The sequence below is a fragment of the Protopterus annectens genome, chromosome 2.part0, assembly GCF_019279795.1.
Source record: "Protopterus annectens isolate FY-2018-M chromosome 2.part0, PAN1.0, whole genome shotgun sequence".
Taxonomy (NCBI): domain Eukaryota; kingdom Metazoa; phylum Chordata; order Ceratodontiformes; family Protopteridae; genus Protopterus; species Protopterus annectens.
The window spans coordinates 97360656-97380138 of record NC_056728.1 but is presented as its reverse complement, the minus strand read 5'-3'; the positions used below and the strand labels follow the sequence as shown (position 1 = coordinate 97380138).

General features: G+C 41.5%; 1 protein-coding gene across 1 annotated transcript in view; it reads right to left on the bottom strand.

The window, feature by feature from the left end:
• The window catches only part of LOC122792978 (arf-GAP with GTPase, ANK repeat and PH domain-containing protein 1-like), a 2685441-nt gene that overhangs the window by 1103013 nt on the left and 1562945 nt on the right, over nt 1-19483 (bottom strand). The window lies entirely within an intron of this gene.

The window sequence follows — 19483 nt, the reverse complement described above, 5'->3', positions numbered from 1 at the left end:
TTCTCTTTTCTAAAAGAGGTAGAAGTAGTAATTAACATGGTAGTTCATCTCTCAGCTAGAAAGAGCCCCTTAAGAATTAATTTTTCTCGTCATGTTTGTGGAAACCTGGCACTGAAGACTGCACAAGACTATCACTCTGTGTTGTAGGTTAGCCACACCAAGACAACAGACACACTTTGTGTGTGGGTCCTGAGAGGGCAACTTGTACCCACACTCTGAGCATTTTTTGAAGCGTGAAGTTTCTGGCATACTGAGATGAAAAATAAGACAGGTCAGCAGAAAGAATACAGTATAAGTTCTAAGTATAACAGTAATAGTACTACAGGAAAATAAAAGGACTTTCTATAGAAGTAATATCTATACAGAAATAAGAATTTTTTAAGTACAAAAGAAAGACATAATACGAGAAATCTAGTGAAAGTTAAGAAACTGTTCGAGCGGCAAATGAGATCTAAGTATCTGCAACTCAACCTAGGGTATTATGGGTAGGGGAAAGGTCAGAGCGCTGGAACCGATAAGCTCAAGATAGGCATAGGTCAGATCTAACAGCCCACATGTTTGAACAAACGAAAATAGAAACATTAGATGTGCTGATTTCTTTAATGCCCATGGGGAGAGCTTCCTAAACAGTATTTTTCTGGGAAGAGAAAGCATTTGCAGTGCTGCAGTGTTTGATTTGAGGGGTAAAGAGAGTTGGTGTGGCTTGTTATTAGTGTCTCAGGCTGTATGAAGTGTTTTTTTGGTGAATTCTAGCTGCAAGGGGAGTAGATGTCTGGAGCAGGAGTAGTTTGCAGAGTTGGGATCCTAAAAGTAGGTTAGATCTTTGTTTTATGGGCAGTCATTTGACTTTTTCTAGGGTAATACAGTGATGCCAACAGAGATGAGTTTGTAATGAACTGGCAGATGCTGTTAGAGACAATCTGGAGTGTGGCAATATTTATTTTGGAGGCAGAAAAATATGAACACAGAATTCATTCATCACTGTCCCTGTCCTACTGTATGCACCAAATACAAGGGCAGTTTACAGTACAAGCTTTTTCACTATTTCTAGCATGTCGAAGGGTCAGTTGCTGGCGTCCTCTCCTGTCCAGCTGGTGAATCTGGGAATCTTGACGCAATGTTACAATTGCCTCATGTACACAGACAACCCTCTCCTCCTCCCAACAAATACAAATATGAGATGCAACTATATAGCCAAACTGGAGGCTGAGCTCTCTCAATTCAGTACTGGCAAGACCAGTCAGGAGGAGAAGGTAACCACAAACCCAGTCTCACATAGAACTATCACAACTGCAAACCAAACACATAAACACACAAAAACATACTCGGCGGCACTGATTAAAAATCTACCAAAACAACAGAGGCCTCCAAAGCAGACACTCAGGCAACCATCACCTCAAGACATAGCACATGCAACACATAGTTCACAAAGTCAGTGTGCTAAACAGTCACAGCCCCTAAGGCCAAACAACATGCCAGACACACTTGTAATAGGTGACTCCATAGTCAGACACACTGATGTCCCGCTCACCAGACTGAACAAGGAAAAGGTCACAGTAAGCTGCCTGTCGGGAGCTAGAATCCGCCACATAACACAAGCACTCAGGTCACTCCACAGCAAGTACAAATATGACTCAGTCATTGTACATGCGTGTGAAGGACCTGAGCTCCCTGGACTACATGAAAGAGACATAGAGGAGCTCTCTGATTATGTAGCCCAGGCAGTATGACCCTGACCTGAGCATCTTACCCTCACCAAGAATGATGCCACAGTACAAAGACAAAATGATCAGTTTTAACAATTGGCTTAATTACTGGTGTCATTCTAAGGGGATCAATGTCTGTCTGCCTGGGATGACATGCTTGACAAGCCACGCTGCTTAGGGATGGCTTGCACCTGTCACCTCTGGGCTTCGGATATTGGCCAAGGCTCTTGCCACCCCATAGTGCCTTTTAGGCAAGGCTCAAATGACAAACCTACCTCCCTAGAAAACACAAGTGGAAAAAAACTAAGGGTAATGCTGCTCAATGCCAGAAGTCTAAACCTCAAGATGCACGCCCTCTAAGCCGTCCTCAGTATGGAGAACATCGATGTCTGTGCAGTGACTGAAACCTGGTTCAAGGCTCCTGAGAGCACCCCAGCACTATCAGGTTTTACCTCATATCATGCTTTCCCCAAAACTTGGACCGAACCACAAAAGCAGGGAGTATCCATATTCATCAAAGATACTCACACCTCCAGGTTAGTGGTAACGCACGAAGCATCGGAGACCATCCAGGTGCAACTAACCATAGGCAAAACTGCCTTACAGTTTGTAGCATGCTACAGACCACCCTCTCAAACTCAGGAACCCCACACAGCCTTCCTGAAGACACTGGAGAGTATGAATGTCTCTCCAAATACCATCATTTTGGGAGACTTCAACTACCCAAACATAGACTGGGAACATTACTCAAGCCCCAACACCCTAGCCCAAAGGTTCCTAGAATTCATAAACTCAAATGCAATGGAACAACTAGTCACCATTCCCACAAGAGGAGACAATATACTAGACCTGATCATCACAAACATGACGACAAAATGCTCATCCCTCTTTGGTAAGATCAGACCATAAATTAATCTCACTGGAAATCCACATCCTGCCCCCACCCGCTGCACAAAAGACCACAGTGAAGAATTTCTCAAAAGCCAACTTCACACTTCTTAAAAAGTACAGTTTTGTACCTACCATAAATGTAGATGTCCGATAGATATGCAACTGCAGTCATAACATATGGGTTGTCCTGCCTCAGGCAGCCCTCGGTCGGCCGGATTCCAAAGTCTGGGTCCAACGTCGGCTGATGTCGCATTTCTCTCCGACGTCAGGGCGGCTGGAGTATATAAGCATCAGCCGACGCCATCTTCTTCAGTGTTTCTTGCCCCAGATGCCAGGTAAGGAAGGCTGTAATCAAATTGGAAGACAAAAATAGGTTTCCAGACAATAAATAAGCAATAAACAGATACACCATAACAGATATCCCCAGCTAAGGATAACAGGGAGAGGAGTGGACCCAAGGCATAGAGGGGATGGAGGGAGGGAAAACCCGACTGCAGTTGCATATCTATCGGACATCTACATTTATGGTAGGTACAAAACTGTACTATGTCCTTCAAGAATGCAACTGCAGTCATAACATATGGGTTGAATACCAAAGCAGCTGGAGGTGGTATGCTCTAAGAAAGGGATGGTGTAGCTATCAGTCCCTGCAGGACTGCCGAAGCAAAGCCTGCTCTGGATCTGGAATATAAAGGGAGGTTGTAGTGCTTGGAAAATGTATGCACTCCATGTAGCAGCTTCTAGAATGTCTTTTGTAGGCACCCCTCTTAAGAAGGCTGTAGGTGTGGTCTGACATTGGCTGGCACACTCTTTCCATGGAAGGAATAACAGAATCTGATGCAATGTCCAATCCATTTTGAAATTGTCTGTTTAGAAATTGCTTTTCCTTGTACTGCAAAAAGCTGCTCAGACTTCCTACTGGTCTTGGTTCTGTCTAGGTAGTTTGTCTGTGTATGTCGTCTTTCCCCTTTGTTCTCAGGATTAGGAAGAAAGTAGGCAGGTGGTGCTTGATTTAAGGCAACCCTAGATACACTTTTGGCAGAAGTGTAGGGTTGGTTCATAAGCAGGCCCTGTCTCTGTGAAAGGTTATGAACGGTGGTATTGCCATTAAGGCCTGTAATTCCAAAACCCTTCTTGCTGAGGTAATGGCCAACAGGAAAGCTGTCTTCCAGGAAAGAAATTGTAAATCCACAGAAGCTGCTGGCTCGAAGGAGGTAAAGTCAATTTTCTAGAACAAAATTGAGGTCCCAAGCTGGTACTGGTGCCTTTCTTGGGGGCTTTATATTCTTGATTCCTCTAAGAAATTGCCTTAACAAAGGATGTGAAAACACAGGTGGGTCAGTGTTGCATCTAGCTGAGATAGCTGAAGCATGAATTTTTATGGAAGAGAATGAAAGTCCTTTCTGCAGCATATCTGCCAAGTATTCCAGGATGAGAGGAATGCTCAAAAATGAGGCATCATGACCCTTGTTGGTATTCCAAATGCTGAATCACTTCCATTTGGCGGAGTAAACTTTTCTGGTGGATGGTCTGCGGGCTTCTGTTAATATCCGCTGAACTTCCTTGGAGAGAGGTAAATCAAGGTTATTTATGGGATTTCCCAAGCTGTCAGCTGTAGCGTCTGGATGTTGGGATGAACTGTCCTGAAGTTGTGTTGAGTCAGAAGTTGGGACCATTGTGGAAGGGCCCACGTTCTGTTGTGACATATGCTCCGTAGTAGTGGGTACCAGTGTTGTCTTGGCCAGTCTGGAGCTATTAGGATCCCCTTCGGCTTGTCTGCTTTGATCTTTAAAAACACTGTGGTCATCAGTGGCAGAGGTGGAAATGCATAAATTATCAGGGTGCTCCAGTTGAATGAGAGGGCATCTGTTTTCCATGCTTGTGGATGATATGTCCTTGAGCAGAACTTTTGTAAGTGATGATTGAGGTGGGCAAGATGTCTGGATGTAGCCTCCATTTCTAGGAAATTCCTGCTTAGACTGTCCGCCAGAACATTGTCTTTGCCTGGAACAAACTGGGATTGTAATTGTATGTTTAGGCCCAGTGATTTTTCCCAAAGATTCATTGTCAGTCTGCAAAGGGGTAAGAATGAGTGCCCCTGCTTGTTTATATACCACATCACTGTGGTGTTGTCGTTGAAGTTATGGCATGCATTACTGCTAACATTTCTTTTGATTGATATGCAGATGTATTTCCTTTGGAGACCATTGTCCATCTGCCGACATACCTATGTTTGACACTGGCTTGCTGAGGCCCACCATAGAAATTCCTTTTGAAGACATGGAATGAGTGGGATATTTGCTTCTAGGTTGTTGCTGTGTTGAGACCATAAGCTTTTTAAGTACCATTGAAGCTTTCTCATGTGTAGTCTTGCTAGTGGAACCAGGAGGATGCAGGATGCCATGTAACAGGGCCTGTAGGAAACTCCTTGCAGTCATTTGGGTGAGCTTGCTAAACTTTTGAAGTAATGGGTTAACTTCTTTTGCTTGTCTTCTGTCAGGTAAGCCATTTGAGAGGCTGTGTCTAGTTTGGCTCCTAAGAAGGTTATTTGCTGGGATGGCTGAAGTCTTGACTTTTGAAAGTTGACTGTGTATCCCAGCAAGTGTATGACATAATTCAAGTTTTTGTCAAAGATTGGTTGTTGTCCGCTTGTATGAGGCAAATTTGAATCTAGCCTGCAATGGGCAATTACTGATGCCAGGCATTTCGTGAATACTCTGGCAATGCTGAGAATTGATAATGCTCTGGCCCTGCAAGAAATCTGAGGTATCTTCTGCAGTTGTGTCTGATAGGGACATGCAGGTATGCCTCCTTGAGGTCCAGAATAATCAGCCAAGACCCCTTTCCCAGCATGGGAGCATTTTGAACTTTGGTACTATGAAGAAGGTGTTTAAAGCGGACAAGTCCAGTATTGGTCTCCATTGACTTTCTTTTCTTGGAACAAGGAACAGTCTTGAATAAAACCCCTGGCCTTGTTCTTATTGTGGAACTTTTCTATTGCTTTGATCTGTGCAAGCAGAAATTTGCTTTATAGTCTATAATGTCCAAAATCCATTTGTCTGTTGTTAGTTTGTGCCAATTTTTGAAAACAGAGATAACCCTCTGTTTGCTCCTTGGTTAAGCGGAACTAGAGGAAAGTCATTGAGATTGTCCCTGCGGGGCAGGAGAAACCTGTGTGACTTCTTTGGTTTGAGCTTTTCCTCAATGGACTTTAACACATCTTTAGCATTAGCACCAAAAGCTTGTTCTTTTTAACATGATCTGGTCATATCCACACTGTAGAAAGTGATTGCTAACCTGTTGAGCATTATGCACAGTCTCCTGCAAGGCCAATGTTTTCTGTAAATCATCTAACAGGAAATCCTGATATTGAAATATGTGTAGTGGAGGTGTAAACCTTCTTCAAGGACCTTGCTTCCCTGTTAGAAGGCAAAAATTGTTTCTAAATCAACAGCATGGGCCTTAAAGAAATGAGAATGGGTTTCTGGAAACTGGAGTCAGAATACAAATCATCAAAACATCAAGCACAGGAGGTATAGCTAAGGGTCTGTGCTGGGGCTTTAGGAAGGTTGAGAGGCTTTCTGGAAAGAATATTCAAGGCCTTGCCACTTGAAATGCTCCCTCATGGAACTGTAAACTTCCAAAAGAAATATCCTCAGGAGGAGGCTGAGAATGCAGTCCTCTGCATCTGAATCCTCATAGGTCTGGAAGGGCTCTTTCTTAAGGTTTTAGCAGTAAGATGCTTGGACTTGCTGGCTGCATCTTTGTGTAGGCCTTGATGACATGGACATGGGAGGCCTGTTTAAGCTGTAGCTGTTTTTATGTTGGAAAAACACCAGAAAAATGCAAGACAGAACCAAACTACATCTCTAGGCAATACAAGCAAGATATGAGGGAAATTGACTTGTCAAGCATGTATGCACTGACTTGCACAGGACAGTTTAAAAAACTGTTTACATTTTTTTTATTATTGATATGTTACAGTGTGTTGATAGGGGTAGAAATGATAACTTTGTAGACACTAAAATTCCTACAGTACATAAATGCAAAAGTTATCACTTGAAACCTTCTAGAATTGACGTTTAACCTTCCTGGGAATGTCCAACTCCTGCACTTTCTGTTTCAGTGATAATCTTCTGCAGTGCTAATACAGAAGTGGAGGATCTGGAGTGGCATCCTGAAGGTCTCCCTTGGCACATACATCTTCCAGTAGGTCTGACTTGTTCTGCATAGGGAACTTGTATCATAGTTACCTTGGTAATTTCTACCATGGTGTGTCAGTCACTGGTTTCTGTAAAGGAGATGATCAACATTTATCAGTGGGTAATGAAACTAGAATACTTCCCTAGTGTTCAAGCATTACCTGGTAGGGACTTCTTAGCATGAAGCTCCTGACTAAAATAGCAGTTGCATTTGGACAGCTTCCAAAAAAAACATGCTGCCACCCGCAGGGTTTCAGATAATTGCACCCTGTCTTGTTATGTGACCTTAAAAACAGCTGGAGAGTTCGCTACAGGAGCTAGACAAAGCTCAGCAAGTTGTTTTTTAATGTGCATGAAGGTCCTTCGTTTAACAGCGAACCCACTGAGCAGTCTTGACCTAAACACTATAATTGCCAGCTTGCTTCCTTCCCAGCCCTCATAAAAAGTTCCATTTCCTGCAAGTCCAAAAATTAAATTATCAGTCAAGATTTCTGACTTGGTCATTACTAAGATTCATTTTATCTTTGCAGGATGCAGTTACAAAATGAAAAAAAGAAAAAGTCAATAGCAAATCACAGCTACAAAAACCACAAGACAAAGCTTAATAATTTCAGACCAAAAACACTTGCCATACAGAAGGTAAGTTCCCTCCCTAAACCATTTATGAGTAGTTTAATGTCTCCAAATGGCAGCAAAAGAGGAGGGAATGGAAAAGGCTTTGGGCTGGTCTCTCCTCCAAATGAAATAAATATAGTTATCTGCTTTTATCCCTTTCCTATTAAGCTAAGTTTGGCAAATTTTAATTACTTCTGAGGAGCATGTTGAGTAAGGTTACAGTTTAAACGTGCTGGTCTGTTTACAGCTGTTTGCAATGGATTACAAATGTGGTGGCATTAGTGTGCTGATTTTCAGTCATACAAATTGCAGCCTTCTATTTGAGATCCTTGGCCTTGATGAACAGTTCAATGTGCTTAGATTTGCAGGATTTGCTACATGCAGTTACTGCACATATGGAAACATAAGACATGTTATTAGGACGCTCATCATTCCTTGAACTGAAAGTACAGTTTTGTACCTACCATAAATGTAGATGTTCGAGGATTCCATTGCTGCAGTCCTGACTATTGGGTATAGTCCGCGTCCAGTCGGCCCGAATACCAGAGTATAAGGCTGACGTCGGTCAGGGCGCATTAGACTGCCGTCAGTACGTCAGGGTACTAATGCGCATGACCGACGTCATATCCTCAGTCTTTTCTTGCCCCAGATGTCAGAAGACCCTAAAAAGACAAGTCCCAAAAAACCTGCACCAAAAACATGTACAATATATACAACAATATATACAAAAATATAAGCATGTAAACTCACCTACACAACCACCCCTAAATACAGAGGGGAAGGAGGGAGGGTAAATTGGACTGCAGCAATGGAATCCTCGAACATCTACATTTATGGTAGGTACAAAACTGTACTATGTTCTTCGTCTTCCATTGCTGCAGTCCTGACTATTGGGTAGAATCCCAAAGCAGAGGTAAGGGAGGCTGGCAAATCATAAAGAAGTAGGAGCTGACAACATGCCTTGTAAAACAGCTGTGGCAAAACCAGCCCTAGACTTAGAGTAGATAGGAAGGAGATAATGCTTGGAGAAAGTATGCACTGAACTCCAAGTAGCTGCTTCAAAATATCCTTAGTTGCCACCCCTTAGAAATGCTGTTGAAGTGGCAGTAGCCCTAGTGGAATGAGGCCTAATCCCAGCTGGAATCTCCTTGCCATGATGGGAATAACAAAATGCAATGCAAAAGCCAATCCACCTAGAAATAGTTTGTTTTGACACAGGCTTGCCCTGTGAACTCAAAGCAAAGAAACAAACAACTGCTGAGACTGCCTAAAATCCTTAGTCCTGCTTAAATAATAGCAATTGCCTGTGTACATCTAAAGTGTGCAAAATCTTTTCCCCTTTATTTTGAGGGTCTGCAAAAAACGTAGGCAAATGAATAGTTTGGTTTAAAGCCACACTAGAAACCACCTTAGGCATAAAAGAAGGATTAGTATGTAATGATACCCTATCCTTATGGAAAATCAAAAAGGGCTCTACTGCCATAAGGGCCTGCAACTCAGACACCCTTCTTGCAGAAGTAATAGCCAACAGAAAAGCAGTCTTCCATGACAAGTATTTCAATTCAGCAGTAGCTGCAGGCTCAAAAGGTTGTAGAGTAAGTTTTTCCAACACAAAATTGAGATCCCAAGCAGGAGTAGGAGCTCACGTGGGGTCTTATATTCTTTGCCCCTCTAAGAAACTGCTTGAACAAAGGATGCGAAAACAAAGGTGGGTCACAATCATAGTGAGCTGAAATTGCTGCAGCATGAATCTTAATGGAAGAGAAGGACAAACCTTTGTCCAATAATTCAGTAAGATATTGAAGAGCCACACTCAAATTAGGCTCAGAAATCTCCAAATTCTTTGCTGTACTCCAAAATAAAAATCTCTTCCATTTTTCTGCGTACACTCTCCTTGTACTAGGTCTTCTAGCTTCCATAATCACATTTAAAACTTGTTGAGGAAGTTGAGACCTGCTGTGTTTCAACACAGAATATGCCAGGCTGTTAGATGAAGAGAGTGAAGCTTGACATTGAGCAGATGACCGTCCTTCTGAGATAACAGATGAGGAATCAGAGGTAAAGGCCATGGAGGCTTCTGTACCAGACTCCGTAGTAGTGGGTACCAGTGTTGCGAGGCCAATCTGGAGCTATCAAAATCATCCTTGGCCTGTCTTGTCTGACCTTTAACAGTACCTTTGGAAGAAGAGGCAGAGGTGGAAAGGCATACACATGAAGGTTTTTCCAACTGAAAGACAGAGCATCCACTTTCCAAGCTGTGTGATGAAACCCTTTGTGCAATACTTTGGCAGCTGGTGGTTTAGTGGAGAAGCAAACAGATCTATGTCTGGAGTTCCCCATGACACTGTCAGTTTCTGAAATACATGAAGATCCAGTTTCCACTCGTGGGGATCCATGATTTGTCTGCTTAACACATCTGCTAAGGAGTTCTGTGCTCCTGGCAGAAACCTTGCCTGAAGAGTTAGTTGCAGGCTTAAGCAGATCTCCCATAAAATCATTGCTTGCCTGCATAGAGGATAAGAATGTGTTCCCCTTGCTTGTTGATGTACCACATGACAGTTGTGTTGTCTGTTAGAATCAACACCTGCCCTGGAAGAAGTAACTCCTTGAAAGCCATTAATGCAAACTGGACTGCTAACATCTCTTTCATGTTGATATGTAGATGCTGTAGTCTGGCAGGCCACTTGTCTTGTATCCACTTTCCATTTAGATGAGCTCCCCAAGCAATGTCCGAGGCATCTGTCGTTAAGATCTGGCTTGCCTCTGGCGGGTCACAGAGAGTCCCTTGTTTAGGTGACATTCCTGAGCCCACCACAAGAATTCTTTTGAAGGCAAGGTATTATTTGAATGACAGTGTCCAAATCCTGGCAGTGCTGTGTCCATACATTTTGAGATACCATTGTAGCTTCCTCATATGCAGTTTGGCATTGGGAAGCACCAGAATACAAGATGCCATGAACCCTAATGCTTGAAGGACTGTCCTTGCAGTCAGCACGGACTGATGAGATAGTTGATGGAAGTAAAGTGACAGACTCTTTTGTTTGTCCGGGGTTAAAAGGCCATCTGGGCTGCTGTATTCAGTCTCACACCCAGAAAGCACATGTCTTGAGAGGGTACTAGACTGGACTTTATTTCGTTCACAGAATACCCTAGGCATCTTAGCACTGCGATAACATATTCCAGATGCTGTAGAAGGTCTTCCTTTTCTTGAGCCAGAATCAGGCAGTCGTCCAAGTAAGGATAGATTTGAATTCCTTGAAGCCTGAAGTAAGCTATCACTGGAGCCAGAACCTTTGTGAATACTCTGGGCGCAGTAGATAAGCCAAAGGGCAATGCAGAGAACTGATAATGAGAATTTCCAGCTCGAAACCGCAGATACTTCCTGCAACTTAGCCTTATAGGCACATGAAGGTAAGCTTCCTTGAGATCTAAAGTTACCATCCAGTGATCTTTGCCCAGCAGAGGTAAAAGCTGTTGTAACGTCAACATCTTGAACTTGGGAATGTCCAAAGCGTGTTGAGGAGAGATAAATCCAAAATTGGTCTCCACGTGTTCCCCTTCTTTGGTACAAGGAACAGGCGAGAATAAAATCCTAGGCCCCTTTCTGATACAGGGACTGGCTGAATGGCCTATGTGAAGTAACTGAGAAACTTGCTTGTGAGCCTCTTTTCTTTGTGGAGGAGGAGCGTCTGGCATGCCTTTGAAAGGGGCATTGTATGGAAATAAAATCGTAACCGTGGTGAATGATATCCAACACCCATTTGTCTTGAGTAATTAAATCCCAATTTTCTTTGAAAAGAGACAGTCTTCCTCCCAAAGGAGCTGCCAAACTTGAATCTGCTGGCAGCTGAAAGACAGGTCATTGGGTCTGTTCTGAAAGGACTGACCCCTGCCCTCACCAGAAGTCTGAGCAGGTGAACTCCCTGTTCTAGGCCTAAAAGAACCTTGAGCCCTGCCCCTACCACGTCTAGACCTACCCCTAGACTGGGAATCATAAGCAGGATATGTCCACCCCTTAGCAGGCCAATTTCTACTAAACTTTGGTGGCTGCACCTGCAAAAACTCTTTAACAGTTTGCATAGACTTAGCTTTGTCCTCCATTTTCTTTAAAACTGCTTCCACAGGCGATCCAAACAACACATCAGACTGTAAAGGAGCATCCAAAATCCTTGTCTTAACATGCTCAGCTAAATTCTGATCCTTCAACCAGGCATGCCTGCGAAGAACAGAACTGGTAGCAGCCACCCTCGAGGAGGCCTGTACAGCATCAAAACCACATTGCAAGGAATGCTTACCCACTTGTTCAGACACGTGAACCAAATCCAGCAACTCTTTACACTCAATACCTTCCGCCAAAGCATCCACCTTAGATTTCAATTGTGAAAGGAGATAATTCTGATATTTTAGCATGTGAAACTGACAATTCAATGCTCTCATGGCTAGAGTGGAAGAAGTATACACTTTCTTTCCCCACCTATCCAAAGCCCTTGCCTCTTTATCAGTGGGAACAGGATTTTTAACCACAGAAGCCTTTACACCCTTAGGCCCTTGAGAAATAGTTTCTGGGTCCGCCCTAGGACTCTTAAACAAATATTTATGAGCTTGGGCACCCTATAATACCTATCAGGCTTAACAGGAGCAGGAGGCAAAGAGTCAGGGTTCAGGAAGCCTCTGCAAAACATCTTCCACCACATTCAACACAGGAGGAATAGCTAAAGGCCTATGCTGGGGTAAAACAAGAATTCCTAAGCCTTTTCCTGGAATCAGAGTAATCCTGGCCTTCCCATTTAAAGTGCTCCCTCATGGAATGCAGAGTCTCTGAAAATGAGAAATCCTCAGGCGGAGAAGCTGTAGGAGTGGAGTCATCCACATCAGAATCAGAATAAGTAGGATACTCCTGCATATCTTCCACAGAAGATTCTGAAGCCTCTGAACACTGTTCAAAACTATCAAACTCGGTTCCACCCTAGGCCTCTTATCAGGCGGGGCATAGAACCCCTAATCATAGTAATCAAATATTCAGACATTTTAAGAATATGTTACTTAGGTACAGAACCCGAAATGCTAGGAGAAGCCCCCACTGAAGCAGAACTAGGCCTACCTCTCAAAGAAGATTTGACAACAGAAGGAGAGGCTCTAACTACCTTGGGAAGAGAGGGAAGAACAGTCACCTGAGAAGCCCCCTCAGCCTGGCCTACCTCCTGAGAAGGCACATCCTGTAATAGTATAGTTTCTGCCTGGGACTCCATGGAAACTCCTGGCAAAACCTCCGGCTCCACTGAGCCTTCTAAAGAACCGGCGTCGGGACTGCGGTTCATCAACCCTAGGCTTCACTGTTTTATCCTTGCGCTTCTTGGAGGGAGCGCATCCGGCGTCCGACGGCATTTTATGATTGCAACGCTTCGCAAACACTAATCTGGCACAGTCTAACCTCCTCTTAATAATGCGTTTGTTAAACCTAGCACAAGAGCGGCAACCAACAACGTCGTGCTAGGGCCCTAAACAAGGTATACACAAGGTATGATAATCAGTAAAAAGTTCCATTTCCTGCAAGAAAAATTAAGTTGTTCAGGTTCTGAAACTCGGTTTAAAGATAATATTTCAGACCAAAAACACTTGCCATACAAACTGCTTCTGCAGGACCATGCGGCAAAACGTGCTGGTCTGCGCTGTTTGCAATGGATTACAAATGTGGTGGCATTAGTGTGCTGCAGTCATACGCAGCCTTCTATTTGAGATCCTTGGCCTTGATGAACAGTTCAATGTGCTGCGGACTATACCCAATAGTCAGGACTGCAGCAATGGAAGACGAAGAACATCTAGGCCTAATATTTTACCTTAATGTCTATTTAAGAAAAGTGAACTGTATCTATTTGTCTTTCCTTTTACATTTACTAAAATTATCTTTTTTATTAAATCTTTTCTAAATATCTGGAAAGTGGCTTAAAGAAGAAAGAGTTATGTTCTGCTTACAGCAGGTAACCAAGCATAATTAGGTGTGAACTGACTGCTTTTTAAAGCTCTGTGTATTTTCCTCATGCTTGAGCTGTTGCATACTATCTCATTATCCACTAGTTAAGGAAATTAAACAATATCGGCTGATCTCTGACTCTTAACAGTCCTCTTAATTTGTTACTTGGCTGAAATTTGTGTAGCAGATCACAGTGGGGGTAACTTAAGAAATGCTAGATGCTGATATACAGTAAACTCTCAGTTAACCAGAACTCAAGCAACAGGCAAAAAAGTATTAAAATAATACAGTACAAATTTCATGTCTTGCACTTTCTGTTTTCCCCCAGCAGAAACATACCTTACATTTTTAGAGTTTTAGAGTTTTAAAAAGGAAGATAGGAATAAATTCCCCCTCTCCCCAACCTGAACAAGTCGAACCAAACAAACAGTATAGGGTACAGTATTAGTCAGGCCTATTTTTAATAGTAATTCTTAAGCAACTAGAAACGACAGCTATCCGGCATCTACCAATCCCCATGGATGCCGGTTAACTGAGAGTTTACTGTATGTATGTGTATGTATACATATATATATATATATATATATATATATATACACACACACACATACATATATATATATATATATATATATATATATATATATATATATATATATATATCTATATATGTGTGTGTGTGTATATATATATATATATATATATATATATATATATGTGTGTGTGTGTGTGTGTGTATATATATATATATGTGTGTGTGTGTGTGTGTGTGTATACACGCAGACACACATACATTCAACATATAATACATGCATAATATGACATATGTTACTACAGTGCAGTTACTCAAACTGTCAAACCCTTGAACATATAAGACTAACAAACAATTCTGACCAAATTACTTAACACCCAAAACACCAGAAGCACAAAAGATCACCAAATGAAAACAACTCCCTTTTGCAATCTGAAAATCAAACTTTAACACAACATTTAGGCCAAATTTGTCTCAGTAGTATCAGGATTATGGAAAGGGTTTTACTAAGGTAAGGTGTAGGGTTAGGGGAAGTGTTAGGGTCAAGGTTAGAGTTACGGTTAGTATGCATTACTACGGTGATGCAGAGGGGCTTGCATTAGGCACTAACATATAGCAAATGCTATGTTTTTTTATTTATTTATTTTTTTACATCTGGTGTTAAACATAAAAACATGAACCAAGAATGACCCACCCTGAGATCATTTTCAAATGTGGTAATACAGGGGTGGGATGAATCTGAAGTATCACATTGTCAGCATAAAGTAATGCTGAATGTTAGGGTGCATAATACTGAAGGTGTTAATTAAAATAGTGAATAGCAAAAGACCAAGGAAGAGGCTCTAGGAAACTTCGATGCTAACCTGCAGAGGTTGGGACAGGTAGTGCCCTACTTTTTCACTGAATGACCGCTGATTTGAGATAACTGCACACCCACTGAAAACATGTGGGTAATAGCTACTTGCACGCACATTTTTAAAGTAGAAAGGGGTGATGCACTAAATCAAAAGCTTCTATCAATAAAGACAATTTCAGGTCAGTCAGTGTACACTGAGCCACACTAGAGAAAATACTTATTTAAACAAATAAAGAATGGTGAAAAAGTAGTTAGTGAGACGAGGTGCACCAGTTGCAGTAAAGCTCCACCTTCTATAATCACAATGCAGAGATATCAGTTAAGAAGATACTGCTCTATCTACATTTTGTGACAGTGAAAAAAAGAGGTACAAGATGTTATCAGGTGAGAAGGTGTGGGTTCCTGCTTGGGTAGACAGAATACTGTGGATGCCTTCCAAAGATGAGGGGGTGATGCTACTAGTTACTGACAGGATGATGGTAATATGAAGAAGGGGTAAGGCTACTGGGAATCTGGGAGGTAATGAGATCATAGACATCTGTAAATCCATAACTATGTAATTTTCTTAGCTTACTTCTCTCTTGAGTGAAAGTAGGAAAAGGGAACAAAACGTTTAAGTAATGCTCAGATGACGAACAGAATGAAATGTTACTGATGGGTCTATATTAGTTCACCGAAAGCTCTTTTCAGCAAACACCTCTCCATCGAACACTCTTCAGCGAAATTCACTTCCACGATTCGTTGAATTTACCAAGGGCAAGAAAACAATTGCCCCACAACATGATGGAACACAAAACCACCTAATTCAAATCCACCCAAGAGAGGGGCTTCACCCCCCACACCTCTCCTAACCATATAGACCAACTCTGACATTGCACTACAGTGAAGAAAAGGGCAAAGTTGTGCAGCTGACCAACTACTTCCTTGCCCTTGGTAAATTCAGCAAATTGCAGAAGTTATTTTCGCTGAATAGGGGTCGAAGGAAAGGTGATCGCTGAAAAGAACTTTCGGCGAACTAATATAGACCCCAGTTAATGATTCAAGGGAACTGCATGTGATTCTGAACTACATTGTAAAGTCACCTGAGACTGTGACACCAATGTGCACTATTTTTGATTGGAATGGGATCACAGTACTTCTTAAGTTATTAATTTCAATATCCCACTGGCTTACTTAACCAGCCTGGCTTGGGATGCCTGTATTAAAGTAGTCAGCCTTCAATTATAATTACTTTCATTTAAGTACTTACTCCCAAGCACAGTAAAAATGCATCCAGCACAAACATAACTTCAAGATTTTGTAATATTTCTGATTTTATAATAAATAGAATTTTTCAAATCATGTTTTAGCTTCACAAGGCTTATAATAAGTGGAAAGTATTTATCCTGTAAAAGTGAAAGTATTTCAGAAAATGTCCTGGAAGTTGGAACTGCATCACACTTGGTTTATTTAGTAATTCGGGTCCAGGTGAGGTAGTAAGGTTATTTTCTGATTACATCTAAATGTTCTGAAGGTAGAAATTCTTCCAGGGACTTTGATTAATTTGGAATAATGTGGTTGTACTGTGGTCACAAAAGAATTGGATATATATGTAGATCAGAATGCAAGTAAAGTGTGCTGCATCTTTAAGAAGCATGTCAAGGCTGTATGTGTACATACAAATTCCAGACACGTGCAATCCCTAGTGCCATTTTGTAAGAGCAGCCAGAGTGACAGCATGCATGATCTCAGTTGTTACTTTGTATATAAGTTACTTACGTTAACGTCAGTAAACTTCTATAGTGATGTTTGCATAAAATAAAGCTGCTTGAACAGAACCCACGACTCTTTTATTTTGTTCAAAGTAGGAGAGCAACATGTTGTCAGAACCGGGATTGCAAAGAATAATATCCACAGCCATAAGGTACATAGATGACAGCGAAGGTAAAACTAAGAGAAACGAGCACAAAAAGAGCCAGAAAAGAATCAAGGGTAATGAGAAGTAGCACAAACTGTTTATTTGACAGAAAAGACAAAATGGGGCATTACAAGGGCACAAACTGCATTACTGAGCAAGCGTTTGTTAACTAAAAGAAATGTTTAAAATAAAGATATTTGATGAAATGATTAACGGTAAAGCAAAACAAGCATGTTTAAAGCAAAACTGGGAATGTTTAGAGTAAAACATGCAAAAGAAAAGTACATTGGACATGAAAAGGGCTAAAACGAGCAAAACAAATGTAATAAGGGCAAAAAAGGCACATTAAGCAAAAATAAAGCAAGGCGAGTGCATGTATTTTGGCATAGTGCTATGTTTTGGCATAACTACGACTTCATATTGTATCAAGGGCATAACTAAAGTTATTTGAAGTATCTCAAAGTGTGTAAAAGTGCTTACAGTGTGTGCTTATTACTGTGCATGTATTTTGAAGAGTTTATTGTGTGCAAAGTGCAACTATTTTGTGAAATACCGTCAAAGTAATAGCCATTTCAAAAAGTTTCTTGTGCTGGGTGTGTCTGTTCGCAAACTGCCCCCATTACAGTGTGTTTCTTGCACTGTAAAGAGTTGCCTAGCAAGGTCAGTGTGCTGTGTGCAGTTAATCGCAAAGTGCAATTAATTTGAAATGTTACTGAGTTTTGGACAAGAGAAGTCCAGTTTATTCGCATTGTGCAGACATCTCCAACACCCAGGTACAGACCCTGGAAACTACCCCCATTAGCTTGACAAGCCTTATCTGCAAAGCCATGGAGAGGATCATAATGGAACTCATAACAAAGACATAGGGAACTTGCAGATCTTTGGATCCAACCCAGTTTGGCTATACATCACAGTTGCAACCCAAACTGGCTAAGTGACAGAACCCACAGGGTCAGGTTGCCATGTCAGACTCAAAGCCAAGCCTGTCACATGTCCCACAGGGCTCAGTCCTTGGGTCCACTCTTGTTCTCGGCATCTACTTTTCTGGTACAACAAGCAAAGGGAGGGTTATGGTCTGACACAGATATCCTCAAAGGGCCTCACAGACAGACGATAACTGTTGCAGAGAGCCATGCCCTGAAGTTAAATGCCAAAATGCATAGTATCTGCTGCAGCTTGAAAGGCCCCAAAGTTCCTCTACCAAAAAAAAGGATAAAGGGTCTCAAAATATGTATGCTGCCTGACTGAAAGAGAACTCCACTTCTATTCAGTCTCATACCGCTTGTTTAGGAGGTGACCCAGCCCACATATAAGGCCATGTCAAAACCCAGATTTGATGATATGCTTCACCTGAAAAAATCTAGATCCCCCAGAACCACAAGGCGGAGTTACTTGTGTCACTGTTTCTTGACAGACAGCAGCAAAATGATAGGCATAGTTTTTATTCAAAAAGGGAACCTATGAACCTATTTGATATGTTTCTTACACTGATAAGAGGTAATTTCTTGCAAAACGATATTACATGAGTATTATAGTGCCTGAGAGTTTATTTCATTCGCATCATAAAGTTGTTTGAGATGTTTCTTAAAATGATGATAAATGACTTTAGCACTGCAAAACAATATTACAAGAGTGTTAAAGTGCCCAAGAAGTTTATTTTGCAAAGTCTAATTATTCAAAGGTACTACGAGTTTGTTCATTAGCATAATTTCAAAAAGCCCAAAAGGTATAAATTCAGAAGCACAAAAGGCATTAGACAAAGTTACAAATACTGGTATAAGTTTCTGACATATGTGCATGTGTGTATGTTTGTGCTTATTTGCAAAACCCTTCACTGGTATGTGTTAATATGGCAGACGGATTTCGAAAGCCCCTACCACTTGTATTTGATCAGAATATTGCAGAGAATTTGAGAATATTTGTGCAAGAGTACAATATTTTTATACAAGCAGCTTATGTAGATTGAGATGCACGCACCAGGGCATTCATTTTGCTAAACCTAGCTGGGTCATAGGCCATAGAAAGAGAGCATTCATTTGTGTATGCACCTGCAGTATATGAAGGCAAAGTGAAAACTGTCATATTGTTGTACAGGCTGAATCAAGAGTAGACCCAGAGTGTTTGAAGTGCAGGTTGAGAGAAATGTGTAACCTCCAGACAAATATTACCTTAGAGAGACATTTGTTTTACACAAGAGATCAGAAACCAGGGGAAACATTTACAGCTTATATAACTGACGTGAGAAACGCACCTAAAACGTGTCGGTTTGGTGACTTAAAAACTGAAGTGATAAAGGACAGGCTTGTGTGTGGTATTAACAGTACTGCCGTGAGAAAGATTTCACTTTGTGATAGTGACTTAATGTTGAGCAAAGCCATAGAGATTTGTCAAATCCATGGGGTGACAGAAAAACACACAAGTACGTTTACAAGTGACAAGAGCATGGTTTCTGTTGGCTCCAGAGCAAATGTAGATAGCATGCAATATGTGGCAAACAAAAGCAGGCCCAAGCACATGGCAGCTATGGAGTTTCCAGGGAAGATACGTAGCTTTCCTGTAAGTTCTAAGAAAGGAACATGCTCCAGTTCAGTGCAGTACAAGCATGAATCAGCAAAACCCAAGTCTAGTTTTAATTTTAACTGTCGCAATTGTTGTGCAAATCATGAGTCCAAAAGACAGAAGTGTTTAGCATTTGGTCAGCAATGTCACAAGTGTAAAAAATGGAACCATTTCCAAAAGTTTTGCAAATCAAATAAGCCTCACACAGTTGTAAAGAAAGGTTGCACAAAAAACAAGTTAATCAAGTACAGCTG